The following is a 17,151-nucleotide window of genomic DNA, read 5'->3' as shown; positions in this document are numbered from 1 at the left end:
GTTGTTATGTGCCATCGAGTCAGACCTGACTCATAGCGACCCCTCCTTGGGTTTCCGAGGCAGTATCACTATGGAAGTAGATTGCCCCATAGGTTGTGCTAAATTAAAAGTGTGTATTGTAAACACTAGAGTAACTACTATATATATAATTTTTTTTAAGAAAAAAGAGGTATAATTATAAGCCAATAGTGGAGATAAAATAGAATAATAAAAAATAACTAATTACTTCAAAAATAAGTAGAAAAATTAAAGATAAAGAATAACTGAAACAACTAGAAAATAACTATCAAAATGATGGACTTAAATGTATTAATAATTATTATAAGTGTAAATGGTTTACACACCCCAATTAAAATGCAGAGATTATCAGATTATATAAAGAAGGAACACCTAAGTATATACTATACTGCTTACAATAAATCCACTTTATATAAAGACAGGCTAACAGTAAAAGGATAGAAAAGATGTATCATGCATATATGCATGTCTACATGTTGATAGAAGTAATCAAATTAAGCAGAAGAAATTAATGATGTAGGAGAGAAGGGAGTATAATTATAGGAGCAGAACCCTTCATTTAGCTAAAGATGTGATCCAAAGTACATCAAGGGGTTGGTCTTAGAAGTGAAGACATGTCTTTCATTGTATTAGGAAGAAAGGTGGAGTAACTAGGTGGAGGGGTAGGTAAGTCTATGGTGGGGAAATGATTCAGTTCTTGTCTATTTGCCTCCATTAGTGAGATAAGGGGCACAGTCATCAGATGAGAGTGATATGGAGGTGATAGGGAAGTTTAAGGAGGCTGTTGAAATTATGATAGTCATTTTGGAGAGTGGAAAAGTACATTTAATATAAAATGGTAGTAAGATTGCCTTGCAATGAATTTAAAGAGATCCTTGATATCACAATAGTCTCTCCAGCAATATTTAGATGTTTTGAAGCAAAACCAAAAATCAAGCCTACTGCCACTGACTCGATTGCAATTTGTGTGATCCTTTAGGACAAATCTTTACAGAAGCAGCCTGCCTCATCTTTCTCCCACAGAGTGTCTCATGAGTTCAAACTGCCATCCTTGTGGTTAGCAGCTGAATGCTTTAACCTCTGCACCACCCGTGCTCCTATTTTGATGCAGGCAGTGATAAATGGATGAAAACCAAACCCACAGCCATCGAATTGATTCTGATTCATAGCGACCCTATAGGGCAGAGTAGAACTGCCCCATAGGGTTTCCAAACCTGTAAATTTTTATGAAAGCAGATTGCCTCATCTTTCTCCTGTTGAGGGGTTGGTGGCTTCAAACCACCAACCTTTTGGTTAGCAGCCGAATACCTTAACCACTGCACCACCAGAGCTCCTTGATAAATGGAGAGTTGAGTTTAACTAGTATTGTTGGTGTTTTGCCAGGTAACTATGATCAAAGGAGAACAGGGTAAGGAAGTTAAGTGTTTTTGGCATGAGTGAAAAAGTACATGAGGAGCTGTGTGGGTGATAAGATATTGGAAAAAGTGTTAGCGTCACTGATTTGAAGGTTTCTGTAGGTAGCAGTAGCACAGTAGAATGACTGGAAGAAGAGATCTTGGTAAGAGCAAACAGGGGAACATATAGCTCAGACTTGGTCATGAAAAATAGAAAGAAGTCAGGAAGGCTGTGGGTATAGAAGAGTGGGAATTGCCCTGGCACAGGAGGTGGTTAAGGCACAGCAAAGGGAAGAACATGTGCAGAGCTTAGAGGTGGGAGTCAACATGGTGAATTCTTGCAACTACAGGTATTTAGTTTGGTTAGACTCTGAGTATGAGAGTGGCAATAGCTGAAATTGAACAGGTAGGCAAAGATTGGATCATAAAAGGCTAAGCATTTAGAGCCTTTAAAGGAATTAAGCTGGAGAGTACCAGATAATTTTGCTTTTTACAAAGTTCAGTGTAGTGGCTCTTAAGACTAGATTACATTGACAACCAGAGGAATAAGGATCCTCTAAGAGCCTCTGGAGTAGGACATGTGGAACAGGCCCTGGTGAGAAAACAGGATAGATATATGGAAGACTTAGGAGTGCAGAATCATCAAGACTTTTTTACCTCTTACTCAGTCTCAGGTTTGAAGAAGAGATTTTCTAACTCCAAGTCCTAGGATCCAGTTACTTTTTTAAAAGTATTTTCAGTGATATGTTTGTACCATTTTTCTCTCTCTAAATTTATTTTAAAGTTTCTTTTTCTTCCCCCTTCATTGTATTTATATTCTGTTTTAGGCTTTAAACTGTGTTTTCTTTCAAAGAGAGATGGCAATTTTAACCAGTATTTTATGTTTTTTATACATCTAACATAGATACAACATGTAACACAAACATTTGTATTATTTATATGAATTTATACTTTTACCAGATAGCACTGAACTTTCTAGAGGAGATAAGAATCAAGTTCTTGATATATCTGTTTTTCTCTCACTTATTTTATCAGTTAACTACTGCTGTATAACAAACTACCTCACAATTTAGGGGCTTAAAACAACAATGATGTTGTTTGCTCACAATTCTGTGAGTCAGCACTTGGGGCTGGGTTCTGCTGAGGAGTTCTGTTGGTCTTGCGTGGAGTCACTCAGGCAGCTGCGTTCATCTGGTGGCTAGAGTCGGGGTGAGTACTTGGTTTCCTCATTTACATTTCTGGAGGATAATGTTGGCTGTGTTCAGAGCCATGTGTCTCCCGGTGAGTCCAGCTTTCTTCACTGAGCAGGTGTAGCATTCTAAGGCAAGAACAAAAGCTGCAAGGCATCTTGAACACAAGGCTTGGTGTCACACAGCATCCTTTCTGCTGTAAAACAAGTAATGAGGCATTCCAGATTCATCGTGGGAAACAGACTCCATCTCTTGAAGTGAAGAGCTGCAAATAATTTTAAGTCTACCACACTAACTTTTTGTTGTTTTGGTTGGTAGTTTAAATAAATTTTGACATATTGTATGTATCTTTTATGCTCACACTATTTGGTCAAGCTTCTTGATTACATGTGAATTTAATTTTACTCTTTGTTCATATTTAATTCTCTTAGAAAGTATCTTTCCATCTGCTTTCAAAAACCTGTTGTCCCGTGTAGCGATTTAGCAGCTGTTGGACTTTGCTAATGTTACTTCAGGGCTTTTGTGTCTTTAAATATTCTCTGTCTTTAAAGAGATTTGTCTGAGTATAGTATCCTTGTATTGATAATTCCTTGTCTTTTTAGTTTTTCCTCTCTCCGAGATCTTCAAAATGAGGTCCAAAGGCCTTCTTATATTATATCTCCTTTCTTCACAGAATGTAAGATCTTGTCTTTAAAGGTTTAAAACTTGACAAATAAGTGTCTGAGGTCAGTCTAAGAATAATTGCTAAGAAATACTCTATGCTCTCTCTCTTGTTAACCAGGCTGAAGTTATCTTTCACATCAGAAACATTTTCTTTGATTTTTTTCCTCCTTCTGATCATGATTTGTACAATCCTGGCTTTTCTCTTTTCTGTCTTATTAGTTCTATATTAGATATCTTTTTTCTCCTTTTTAGGTTTATGCATTTTTTTCTAGACCTATAATATACCCAGTTGTATAATTAGAGTTTTCTGTATTAATAAATCTTTAAAATTCTTGACTTCGTGCTCTGCAATATCAATTCTGTTCTTTTCAGTTATCACTGCTAATTAGTTAAGTTAGTTTAGTATTTATAAGCAGAATATAGATTTACATAGCTTTCCACATCCCTCTTGGGATAGTTATTTCTGTTTTAAATCTCCATTAATATACATACTTTCAGTTCATTCAAAGATACTGTCTCTCTATTCATTCAAAGATACTGTCTCTCTATATCTATCTTGTGTATTTAGTGCTACTATAACAGAAGTACCACAAGTGGATGGCTTTAACAAACAGAAATTTATTCTCTCACAGTTTAGAAGGCTAGAAATCCGAATTCAGGGCACTAGGGGGAGGCTTTCTCTCTTTGTCAGCTCTGGAGGGGGTCTTTGTTTCCTTTCAACATCTGAAGGTCTGGCATTCCTTGGAGATCTACATGTATCTTAGCATCAGTCTTCTCCTAGGTGTAGGAGGTTCTCAATGGAAGGAACCTGGGTCCAAAGAACATGTTTCACACCTGGCCCTTCTTTCTTGGTGGTAGTCGGGGCCTTCTGATCTCTGCTCACTTACTTAATCTTGTTTATATCTCAAAAGAGATTCACTCAAGATACAACCTAACCCTGTAGATTGTATCTTGTCTCATTGACACTACTGCCTCTAATCCTGCCCCTTTAACATCATAGAGGGTAGGATTTATAATACATGCATAATTACATCAGATCACAAAATGGAGAATAAGTACATAATGCTGACAGTCATGGCCCAGCCAAATTGACACATATTCTGGAGGGACAAAATTTAATCCATAACAATGTTTAATAAAGTTTATTTATTTATTTTTTTTCCATGTTGAAAATTTTGGAATTTACACTTAAATAGAAGAAAAAAGATTACTTATGGTCCCACCACTCCAAAAATGAATCTCTTTTACACTGTGTTCTGGTTATCTAGTGCTGCTCTGACAAGAATATACCACACATGGGATGGCCTTAACAAACAGGAGTTTATTCTTACAATTTGGAGGCTTTAAGTCCAAGTTCAAAGTGCCAGGCTCTAGGGGCTGGGTGAAAGCCCCTCAACCTGGGGGTCCAGCTCTGCCTCCTGTTCCCGGACCACTGGAGCTAGAGGCATTTCTTCACTCAGCTGCTGGCTGCTGAGGCTGAGAAGCCCCAAGGTTGACAAGTTAAAAGGCACAGTCCCGATGTTACCAAACCACACAGCAGGCCATTAACTTAAGTCCATTGTAAGTCCCAAGGTCTGCAGAACATAGCAGGCTGCTGAGCAATGACACAGCTGCATGCAGGGTCCAAGTGTGCTATAGGCTAGAGACCATGCCCAAGGCTTCTCCTTAAATACAGGAAGCAGACCACATCCCAAAGGCAGCCACTCAGCTGCTTGTGGTGGATCCCACCATGGAGTTGATTGTCACTCTCATCATGGGGAATACTACCACCAGCTGCCCTGCCACTCAACCAGGCCCAGCCAAGTTGACACACAAACATAACCATCACATACTGTGTGCATGCTTCTTTTCATTACTTCTTTAATTAATTTTTGAAGTATAGCATATATTTTGAAAAATACACACATTTTCAGTGTACAGCTTAATAAATTAACAAGAAGTGATCATCCTAGTGTAACCACCATCTAGATTAAGGTATAGAACATTACCAATGTCCCAAAAGCTTCCTCCCAAATGTTATTATCCCTCCCTCATTCCCAAAGGTGTAACTATTCCTTCAGTCTTTCTCTGTATGTTTGTGTATTTTTCATAGTTGTGGTTACTCTGTGTACATGAATTTATTTTCTGGTGCTCCCAGAAAGCTTGGTAAACATATATTTAATGAGCAAATGTACTAGTCTGTTCAGGCAAGGCACATGTGGGTACTATAAAGATTTTTCTTTAACAGAGGAAGAAATTTTGTATAGTTTCATTTTGTTTTAGTAGAAGATGCTTAGATTGTTCTCAAGTTCTTTAGATAGTTTTTAAAAGTAGCTTTGGCTTTCTTGATGTTTTAGTAAAAAATATTAGCTATTTTAAAATTCAGCTCATGTTTTAGGTCATACCCTGTTCTTCCAATCTCAGTTATCAGGTTTTAAAGATTGACTATAGATAAAAATATTTTTAAATTCTCAGTATGAGTTTGGAAGATTAGATTTTAAAAGAGGACTGGCGTTATAGTCATGAAGCTATCTGTGTCCTCGTCACCTTTGGTTTCAGGTAATATTTTTACATCTGTCACAGACTAGAGTGGAAAGGAACATGTGCCAGAAGCATTCAGTGTCCTCGGGCATTAGTCTCTGCTCTTTCCTCTTTGATGCTTTCATAATTGTGTGATTGTTCAGTTTAAAATTATATAACACGCACTTGTTATTTTCCTCCAGCCATGAAATATTCCCCGGGCCAAGCTCTGTGGCATCGCAGTGTGTGCCTAAGATGGATGGTGCTTAGCTGGGTCTACTGCCCTTTGCACTCCGTACAGAACCCTGCAGGGGCAGCTTCACAGAATTGTTGACACCATAACCTCTGTCTTTTCGGTTCCCATTCCCGAATCACTTGCCTTTTTATTCATTTTGCTTTCTTTAGACTACAGAGCATTGGTTCTGAAAACCAAGCAAACAACACCCTGACTTGGCACACTACAAATTACCTTTTTAAAAACTTCACTGGGGCCTGTGGTTCTACTCTCCCCCCCAAGAAAAAAAAAAAAAACTCTTTTTGTTTTCAAGCCCATTCTCTACAATATCTTTTCTAAACCTCTGTGTTAGGCTGGGTTCTCTAGAGAAGAAAACCAGTAAAGCTTACATATATAGAGAGAAATTTACTGTAGGAAAGTGGCTGACAGTTTTGAAGGCTGGCAAGTCCCAAGTTTTGGGATCAGGCATAAAGCTGGAGGCTTTCCCTAACTCACACAGCTGCAGGGGCTGACAAGCTCAAGGTCGGCAGGCAATATTAACAACAGTTGACATCGGCAGATAGCGAATCCAAGATTACCAGGTAGAATGGTGATTTGTTTGTTCATGGACAGTTGTAGGCAGCACAACAGTATCCAGATCCACAGAAAGTTCTCAAAATTTTCCCAGGATGTCTATATATATAGTATTGGAAGCAGACCACATCCTTAGGGAAACTCCCCTTAAACGGATTGGCTGCTCAAAGCATATACATCAGATCTCATCATGTGAATAACCACATCACAACTGCTTAAACAACTCAGAATCGTGGTCCAGCCAAGTTGTCACACAACCCCAGCTGTCACAACCTCCTACACTGTCATTAACACTCTGGACAACATGGTGTTCTCATAAATGACTATCTTCTTCCATCTCTCTCACCTCAAAATATTTATGTTCTATCTCTATTTTTTTCCCCTTCCTTCCAATAAGTTCCTAATTTTCTCACTAGCTCCTTTATCCCTGTCTCTGTTTCCTCATTTATCCTCTGATTTTGGGATCCACAATCAGTTCTTTTCTTTATTTTCATAGGTCTGCAGAGTTAACCATCATTTGACTCTACTGCCCTATCTTGCTTCCAGTAAACTGTATTTCTCTTCTATTATTAAAACTAAACCCAAACCCACTGCCATGGAGTTAATTCCAACTCATAGTGACCCCCTTTGGGTTTCTGAGGTGGTAAATCTTTATGGAAATAGATTGCCCCATCTTCCTTCTGCAGAGTGGCTGGTGGGTTTGAACTGCCAACCTTCTGGTTAACAGTCACATGCCTTAGGCACTGTGCCACCAGAGCATCTAAAATTGGTAGATTCACCTGTTGCTTTTAGATTCTCAAAATTTACTGTCTTAACTCTCTCTAATCTGTCTTCCTTTCATCATTCAGTTAAAGTTAAGCCCAACAAGTTCACCAGTAAACTCATGAAACCCTTCTCTGACTTCATTCTTTTTGATCTATATAATTTTGATGTTTCAAAAAAAAAAAATTCTTCCCCTCCTTATATTTCCAGGCTACATGCTAACCTCTTCTTCCTTACCTCTTTGCTGAATGTTTTTGTCTTCATTGCTGGTTGTTTCCTTACCATCCTTCCAAAAGTAGATACTCTCCTATATTCAATTCTTACCTTTTTTACTTTTATGCAGTCTTTTATTTGAAGCCGTCATTTAATTCTATGCTAGTGATGCTTGGCCCATTTATCCAGTGGCCTTTACTGTATGATCTGAGTAGATGTGTTGCTCTTCCCAGTATTCCTAACCTAGTCAATTGTTTGCATGGAAGAGCTAGACTAGAGACCCAGGAGTAACCCTAGTTTTCTTCTCTCTCTTCACCCCCTAAATTCATTTGGGCCACAAGTTATAAATTCTTCCACCCCAATATCTATAAAATCTGGACAATGTCTTTCTAGCTCCACTGCCTAAGATAAACATTTATTAGTATCTCTGCCATGGATTACTGCGGTAATCTTCTGACTGGTGTCTAAACTCCTCCCAACATTCCATTTCATTTATTCTTCTAAGGAGAGCATTCCATAATGCAAATCTGGTTTTGTTAGTCCTTGACCTGAAATTGAGATCCTGAGTGGTGTAAACAATTGGCACTCTCAGCTGCTAACCAAAGATGGTGGTTCAAGTCCACCTGGAGGTGCCTTGGAAGAAAGGCCTGGCCGTCCACTTCTAAAACATCAGCCTCGAAAACTTTGTGGAGCACAGTTCAACTCTGACATGCGTGCAGTTGTCGTGAGTCAGAATCAATTTGACGGGAACTACTTTTTACCTGAAAATATACCAAGAGCCCCACTGAAAGTAGGAACAGGATGAGTATACCACCATCACCCACTAACTGACAAAGTTTTGAAAATTGGAGCCAGTTAGTAATATAACAAAATGAGATGTGATCTAAATATTTTTAAAAGGTAGAAAGTTTTATTATTTGTACTTCATGTGATTGTCAGTTTATATAATCCAAGAACATAAAATTTCAAACTATTAAAAATAGTAAGAAAGTTCAATAAGGTCAATAAAAATATACAAAAATTAATACTTTATCTAGATATTAGTAATCACCAGTTAGAAAATGAAATGGGAAAAATTACCTTTTCATGGCAATAACAACTGTGTGTGTGTGTGTGTGTGTGAGAGAGAGAGAGAGAGAGAGTGTAAAAAGGTGTAGACAGGGTGGTGGCGTCTGACCTCCTTTAACTTCACAAGGGGGAAGGAGTTTCAGAACATCAGCAGCCCAGGGCTGATTCCTGTGAGGTCAGACATGCTGCTGCTCTAACCTTTTTACCAGTTCTGATACCACTTGTCCCTCCCACAGTACTCTCTACTACTCTGCTGCATTTGATAATTTGTTGCAGTGGCCTCACAGAACTCATAAATATTTATGGTTGTGGGTTTGTTAGGGAAGCATCAGGTTATAGTTCAGATTCAGGAATGCTCAGGATATGGTTCTTCAATCAGGACAGCCTACCCTTGGCCCTGCCATAGGCACACCTCTCTTCACCCTTGGCCTCTTGGTCTGGCCTCTGCCCTGCTCGGGCAAGTATTAGAAAGCTCTTTTGGCTCTGCAGGTGCCCAGAGAGGTACCCCGCGCCACCAGCAAGCTTCCTGCCCCAGGGCACTCAGCTTTCTTGCTCCATGGATGAGGAAGCCTGTCTCTCTGCCAAGGAAATCCAACACAGGGATCTTGGGTCCAAAGATGCACTCCGCTCCTGGTCGCTCTTTCCTGCTGGTACTGAGGCCTTCTTTTTCTGCCTCTAGGATGGCTTATTTTAAGCCTCGGGGAATGGCAAAACTGACCAAGGTTCCATGCACCATATTTGCATGGTCCCACCTCCTACTGGGGTGCCATGTATCTTATTTACTTTATTAACAAGCTGTACAATCCCCTTGATGGGCCACAAACACCTCACATTTGTTTAGTCCCACCCAGTCACCTGGTGGAAGTCACAAAGACCATGTCTAAACGCAACAAACACAACCATTGCCGTGGACACAACCATTGCCGTTGAGTCAGACCTGACTCATAGCGACCCCTTCTTGGATTTCTGAGGTAGTGTCACTATGGAAGTAGATTGCCCACCCTTCCTTCCAAGGAGTGGCTGGTGGGTTAGAACCACCAGACTTCCGGTTAGCAGTCAAATGCCTTAGGCACTATGCCACCAGAACTCCCAAGACCATGTCTGGAAGAGCCATATTAAGTAATTCACTGTACCCCTGATACATAAAGGAATAAACTTAATACAAGATGTGCAGTCTTTGAAATGGAGAAAATGATAGAACTTTATTAAGGGGCATTTGAGAAAAAGGAGTAGAATAAATGAAGTCATATCATGTTCCTGCAGTAGAATGCATTTTCTCTTATTGCTGACATTTTTCATACCTTTCTCATTTACTACAGACACTACCATGTTTGCCTTCTAATGGGTCTTTCTCCTTTTGGAATTATGTCAGCCACTCTGTGATGCTCTGTAACTACTCTGACCCTTCTCTTTCTGCCACACTAGTTACACTTCAGTTTTAATTTGCAAGTTAGCAGAAATTTTTATTTTCATCAGGTCATCTTTGCTCAGAAACCTTCAAGCTACAACCCTTGAATTTCACAGTTGAGTCTCAATTCTTAATCTTGCTTTCGAGAGTCAGTATAATTTATTCTCCTTTTAAATTTTATTTCTCACCCTTCTATGTTCTCTCTCTGTTGCATCCTAGATGTATTTCATATTTGTCGTCTGCATAGGTTTGCCACTGTTTCCCTTGCTCTTCTCCCCCTCTGTCTGTGCAGTGTATTTGTGCTTTTCAAAGTACAGAACAGGTTCTTCCTTTTTTCTTCTGTCTCTCCCTTCGTTCTTTCCTTCAGTACATATTTCAGTGCCATTCATGTGCCAGGGGATAAAAGCAAACTACAGATTGCATGTACACTAAATAAATATTAAATGAATGAATGAATGAAAAGAATTGTTTTAATGCATTAGTCACCTCCCTCCTTACTTTTTCATAAACTCCGTTATGATTAACATAAAAAACCCTGTTCTCTCCTGTAGTCAGTCACTTTCTTTTATAAGCTGGTAGAGTAAGTAAAACATGTTTTTCTTTTTTTCTTTAGCCCATTATTTAAAATGTTGCAGCATAATTACTGGGCTGCATTTTCAAAATGTAGTGTTCACACTGGTGAGTTTTCCATTCCTTTAATACCTTTCTGTGTATTCCTCTTGTTTATTTTTTCTAAAAAGGCCATATGTCACACAGATAATTACAGCAGATTGAACTGTTTTCCCAAGGGCAAAAGCTATTGTCAATGAAAAGAGAAAAGAACATAGTGATAAGTAGGAAATGGAAAACTTGTCAATGAAGCAAATTTCTTAATGAGCAGGAATTCTTTGTTATGTTAACAGCCATATTGAATCATTATATAAATTACCTTATCAGTGGCATGTGTAAACATTTTAATAACATGAAAAGAGTTGATAAAGCATATAAATCCATTTTCTAAATTACATGTGTGTTTAAAGTCTGATATTGTCAGTATAATGTTTTCTTCTCTGAGCTCTGCATTTATAGGACCATTAGTATTAAAGATAACTTAATTGATCCGCCAATGATAAATTTTTATTATAAACTCCTTATTGACTTGATTTGTTTCTTTAGTATCTTTTGTAATATCTAGGCTAGGAAATGCTGAAATATTTGCTTAATACATTGCTTTCAAGCATTTCATGTGTGATGATAAACCGTGATATAGAGACAATATCTCTACTAGAAATTAATAGGGCATAATATAGATAATAAATTTCTAATTGATTTGTCAAGACTGCTTCATCATCTCTTCTAAAGGAATGAAAATATGAGTGCAATAACCAGTAATTCACATTTTTAGATAATGTGCTTGTTCTTAAAAGCTTAGAAATATCTATTTTGGTATATAAAAGTGAAAATGAAATAATTAAACTAGAACTTATATGGAATCCTACTCTGTTAGTGTAGTTACTTTTCACTACTCCAGAAGACAGCCACTGTTAAAATTAATAATGGAGAAAATACTCTTCAAATTTTACATTAAGTAAAAAAGACTTCTTATTTACATTGTATTATTGTAATAAAGTACTCTCATTTGAGTAGCAAAAGAATATAATATTTTGACACAGTTTTTTCCTATAATGTTGATCATTTTAATTATGAGTTTTAATGAGAAGATTCACATTTTGATCTCAGATTAAAGGAAATTCTGAACAGCATAGGGATAGAATGTATTACAGTGGGGGTTTGCAGATTAAGGAATATAATTCCATTCGAATATCCCTGGACAGAAAGGGGGAGCCTGGAGGCTCCTGCCCTACAGTCTCCTTCTACATGCACACTCATACTGTAAGGGAAGAGGGCCAAACATGATAGACAGTCAACCTTCAAGAAACCCTAGAGGGAATTCAGAAAAAAGCCACCTCTCAAAAGATGTGGAGGTTCGTCAGAGGAATTATAAAGCAATTTCGTTTCCTTTAAACCAGAACATCTAGATCTTCATTTAATCTTATGTTTTCCACTGCCTAGAACATTTTTTCTTCTCTCCAGTCCCTTCCTCCCCCAAGAAAACAACCACCACCACTCTTGTGGATTACATTTCCTCCTGAAAGTATCCACTACACCCCAATTTAGATCGGAATCCACTCGATAGTAACTGGTTTGGTTTGAGGTTTTTAAGTACTTTCAGGAGTGCCTGGGTGACACAGAAGGAACTCTCATGGCACAGTGGTTTAGTGCTCAGCTACTAACTGAAAGGTCAGCAGTTTGAACCCTAGCCTCTGCATGGAAAAAGATGTGACTGTCTGCTTCTGTAGAGATTTCAGCCTTGTAAACCCTATGGGGTATTTCTACTCTGTCCTGTATGGTCACTTTGAGTAAGAATCAACTCGACAGCAGAGATTGTTTTGTTGTTTTTGTTTAGGTGGTGATGTGAATCAGAATTGACTCACAGCAACTGGTATTTTGGTTTTAGTTACCTACTTTTACTAGACCCTGTAATTCCTCCATAATTCCATTGTACATGCCACTCATATATTGTAGTTGTCTGTTTACTTGTCTGCCTTTCCACTGAAGTCAAGATCTGTGGGCATAGAGGTCATGGCCATCTTGTGCACAAAAGAGGCAATCAATAAACATTTGTTGAAAAAATGAATATACATGTGTATGTATGTATGACTTATATTTTGGATAGCCTTATAGTACAAAACTGTATTTGACTAACAACTCCTGGGACACAAAAGAAACCTTCCTATGAAAGCTCTGGAAATAATATTCATAACACTCAGAAATCCCATATATATAACCTGTTGTCTTTTCCCTGAACTGCAACCTCACAGTGATTAGCTCTTTATCATCTGTGAGTGCTACTCAGCAACAATTTTGTGAGGAGAAAAACCACTGTTCATACACAGATTCATTCCTTCATTCATTTACTCAACAAGCATTTGTTAAAGGTGTACAAACACAAGGGATGCAGATTCAAGCAGGATACAGTCTCTGACTCTAAACAAAAGTGCTATTCAGGTTTAGTTGCAGAAAATTGTTTCCATCCATAAGTGATTGCTGTTGGAAAACAAACTGTATTACCCGTCATGCTTTTGTTTCCTTAGCTGTCACAAAGCTTAGAGGCTGATTTCTTGTTCAAGTGTTGTGATGTGCTCAACTCTGATGCCCAAAAACTTTTGCTCCATTTGTTTTTAGATTTTGTTTGGTTTTGTCTTTACTTTATTTAACCCTATGGGTTAATCTGTAAACCACCTCAGTCCGTTTAGAACTCAACAGGGTACACATCTCTAATAAAATAAATTAAATAAAACTATTGTTGTTAACCATATCTTGAGTGATTGGTAATATTTTATCATGTCTTTAAATAGAAATAGGATCCTGGCTTATATAGAATAGGCTACTAAGAAGTGAAGTGAACTTTTGGTTTAGGAATGCTGCAGGTTGGGTTAGTATTTTTGCTTAAATACATTTCAGTCATGTTTCTTCTTTCTTAGTCTTCCTCCTAGTTTGCTTTTTTTCCTACTATATAACAATCTACCATGTTTGAAGTATAGATTTAAATTAAAACAGGAAAGTATGGCACAAATTGTTTCCATTATATGAGTGCAAATTACTAATCTCTTTTCCTTTCTCCTCATGAAAGGAAGAGCATTCTGTAAGAAGAATATTTGAATTCTGATGAATGTTGAATTTCTTTTTAACCAACAATAAAGACTTTCTGCACATAAAGTACTCCCATAGAGCTCCTTTAGTTTGTATGGCGGAAGCTCAACAATTCCACTGAGGCTGCACATTAGAAAATTCCCCAGGTGATTGTAATGTGCACAGAGAATGCACTGCATTAACTTTTTGTTGTTGAGAACCTGAAAGGAATTAGGGATTTTCTCCCTCATCCCCCCCAAAATGTGTATTCACACAAAACGTTGCATTTATAAACTTTCTAAAGCCTGCTGTGGACTCTACTCACCCAGTGGTCTGTGGACCTTGGTAAAGATCCAGGCTGTGGATCAACCTTAGATGATGCCATTGATGCTGATCCCACCACACGTTGAGAAGCTGTGCTCTGAGGATGAGGCCCAGCGATCTGTGTCTTAACAAGCCCCTCTAATGCATGGTGAAGTTTGCCTCCAGTAACTACAGTTAAATAATGTGTTTTTAGCTTAATTGAGATTAAAATGAGAAATCACATGAAGAAAGTTATTGTATCCTTTTTAAAAAAATTCTGATTTGGGTGAAATTTTATGAACCAGATTGGTTTTCCATTCAGTAATTTGTATGCTTTTGTTACAATGTAACAGCACTCTATCTACTCCTGCCCTTTCCCTGGCATTTTCCTTCCTCCTTCTTCCCTACCCTTTGCCTTCTGAGCTTTATCCCTGAGCAAATGCTACCCTTTTGATCTCGTGTGGGTGGTTATTCTAAATGTTTTCAAATGTTGTAATGAGTGGATGCTTTTTATTTCCCTTTCCTGCCATTTTGTTCTGGCCAGGACTTCCAATTCAATATGGAATGGGAGGGAGTGGTGATAAAGGGCATCCTTGTCTGGTTCCTGTTCACAAGGGGAATGTTTTCAATCTCTCTCCATTGAGAATAATGTTGACCATTGGTTTTGTGTATATGCTCTTAATTATGTTGAGGAATTTCCCTTCTATTCCTATTTTGCTGGACATTTTAATGAAAAATTAGTGTTGGATTTTTCAAATACCTTTTCTGCATAATTGGTATGATCATGTGATGATTTTCCTTTGTTTTGTTTATATAGTGGATTATGTTGATTGTTTTCCTAATGTTGAACCATCTTTGCATACTTGGTATGACTCCTATTTGGTCATAATGTATTACTTTTTTGATGTGTTGTTGGATTCAATTAGTTAGTGTTTTGTTGAGAATTTTTATATCGATGTTCATGAGGGATATGGTCTGTAATTTTCTTCTTTAGTGATGTCTTTGCTTGTTTTGGGTATCAGAGCTATGTTTGTTTCATAGAATGAGTTTGAGAGTATTCTGTCCTTTTCTATGTTGTGGAAAGTTTTGAGAAGAATCGGTGTCCGCTCTTTTCTGAATGTTTGGTAGAATTTGCTAGTGAAGCTCTCTGGTCTGGGACTTTTTTTTGTTGTTGGGAGTTTTGAGTCTGTTCCAGTTTTCCACCTCAGATTGAGTTAGTTTGGGTAGGTAGCGTGTTTCTAGAAATTTGTCCATTTCTTCTAGATTTTCAAATTTGTTTGTGTACAGTTCTTCATAGTATTCTATTACTCTTTTTATTTTAGTAGGTTCTCTTGCGATATCACCTATTTCATGTCTTATTTGTGTTATTTACATCTTTTCCTTTTTCTTCTTTGTTAAATTTACCAGTGGTTTCTCAATTTTATTAATCTTTTAAAAAAACCAACTTCTAATACGGTTGATTTTTTTTTTTTTCTATTTTATTTGTTTCTGCTCGAGTCTTTATTTTTTCCTTTTCCCTGGTGACTATGGGCTTTTTTTGCTGTTCTTTTTCTAATTGTTGCAAATGTTGGGTTAGGGTGTTGATTTTAGTTCTTCTTGCTTTTTCCTCCTTTTTTGATGTGTGTACTTATTGCTAGAAATTTTCTTCTCAGCACTGCTTTTGTTGTATCCCAAAGATTTTGGTGTGCTGTATTTTCATCTTGTTTGATTCAAGGAATTTTGTTCTTTTCATTTTTTATTTCTTGTATTACTTAGTAGTTCTTAAACGGATTATTACTCAGCTTCCATGTATTGTTTGTTTTCTTTGATCTTCCTGTTGTTGATTTCTAATTTTAGAGCCTTGTGATCTGAAATGTTTTGATATTTTTAAATTTGTCGAGACTTGCTTTGTGGCCTAACATATGATCTGTTCTGGAGAATGTTCCACATGCATTGGAAAAGAATGTATACGATGCTCTTGTTGGGTAGAGTGTTCTGTATGCATCTATGAAGGCTAGTTGGTTGATTGTGTTGTTTGTATCTTCTGTATCTTTGTTGGGATTCTTTCTGGTTGTTCTTTCTTTCTTTGAAAGTCATGTATTAGTCTCCTAATTTTGTCTGTTTCTTTTTTCAATTTTGTTAAAGCTTGATTTATGTATTTTGGGTCTCTTTCATTGGGTGTGTGTATTTATTTAGTATGGTTATACCGTTTGTTGGATTGATCCTTTCATCATTATATAATGCCTTTCCTTGTCTCTTTTGCTGGTTTTTGCCTTAAACTCCATTAGAAGTTAATATTGCCATTCCTGCTCTTTTTTGGTTGACATTTGCTTGAAAGATATTTTTCCATCCTTTTATATTTAGCTTACTTTTGTCTTTGTGTCTAAGGTGTGTCTCTTGTAGACAGCATATTGATGGGTCTTGTTTTCTTATCTATTCTGCTACTGTCTCTTGACCAAAACCAAACCAAACTCATTGTAATGGAGTACATTTACATTCAGTGTAGTTATTAATAAGTATGAATTTACTGTTGTCATTTTGGGTTATGTGTGTGTGGTGTTGATAATGTCTTTCTTTAGCATATTTTTCTGTCCTGTGTTCCTTTTGCTTATGGATTTTCTTATCATTTCCTTTGCTGTTATTGTTTTAGTGTGAACTGAGAGTATGATTTTCTTTCCTTTTATTTTGATCACAAAGCCAAAAAAACCCACTGCCATCGAGTCGATTCTGACTCATAGCAATCCCCATTGGGTTTCAAGGCCGTAAATCTTTATGGAAGTAGATTGCCCCATCTCCCTTCCACAGAGCAGCTGGTTGGTTTAAACCATCAGCCTTCTGGTTAGCATTCAAATGCCTTCAGCAGTGCACCATCAGAGCTCCTTATTTTGGTGAGAAGGTTTACTAATTTTCTTTGAGGTTTTCCTATAATTTATTATTATCTTCCCAAATGTGAAACAGTCCATCCTATCTTGATATCATTTTGACTTCCTCTCCATTTTGAAGTTCTGAAACAACATCCTTTATTCTCTCTTCACTTGTAATTATTATCTACAATTTGACATCTCTGGTTCCCTATTTTCAGTCTTGTAGTTTTAGTTTATTTTTGATAATTCTATATCTGGGTTAGAAGAGCTCTGGTAGCGTAGTGCCTAAGGCACTTGACTGCTAACCAGA

At 37.4% G+C, this 17,151-nt stretch overlaps 1 protein-coding gene across 1 annotated transcript in view; it reads left to right on the top strand.

The window, feature by feature from the left end:
* PEX7 (peroxisomal biogenesis factor 7) overlaps positions 1 to 17,151 on the top strand; it is a 152,569-nt gene that overhangs the window by 130,362 nt on the left and 5,056 nt on the right. The gene's annotated exons all lie outside the window — the stretch shown is intronic.

This window comes from Orycteropus afer, unplaced genomic scaffold, assembly GCF_000298275.1.
Source record: "Orycteropus afer afer isolate SDZICR_OR568_19922 unplaced genomic scaffold, OryAfe1.0 scaffold00155, whole genome shotgun sequence".
Taxonomy (NCBI): domain Eukaryota; kingdom Metazoa; phylum Chordata; class Mammalia; order Tubulidentata; family Orycteropodidae; genus Orycteropus; species Orycteropus afer.
The sequence above is the reverse complement of the archived record's forward strand: the minus strand, read 5'-3'. Positions and strand labels throughout refer to the sequence as shown.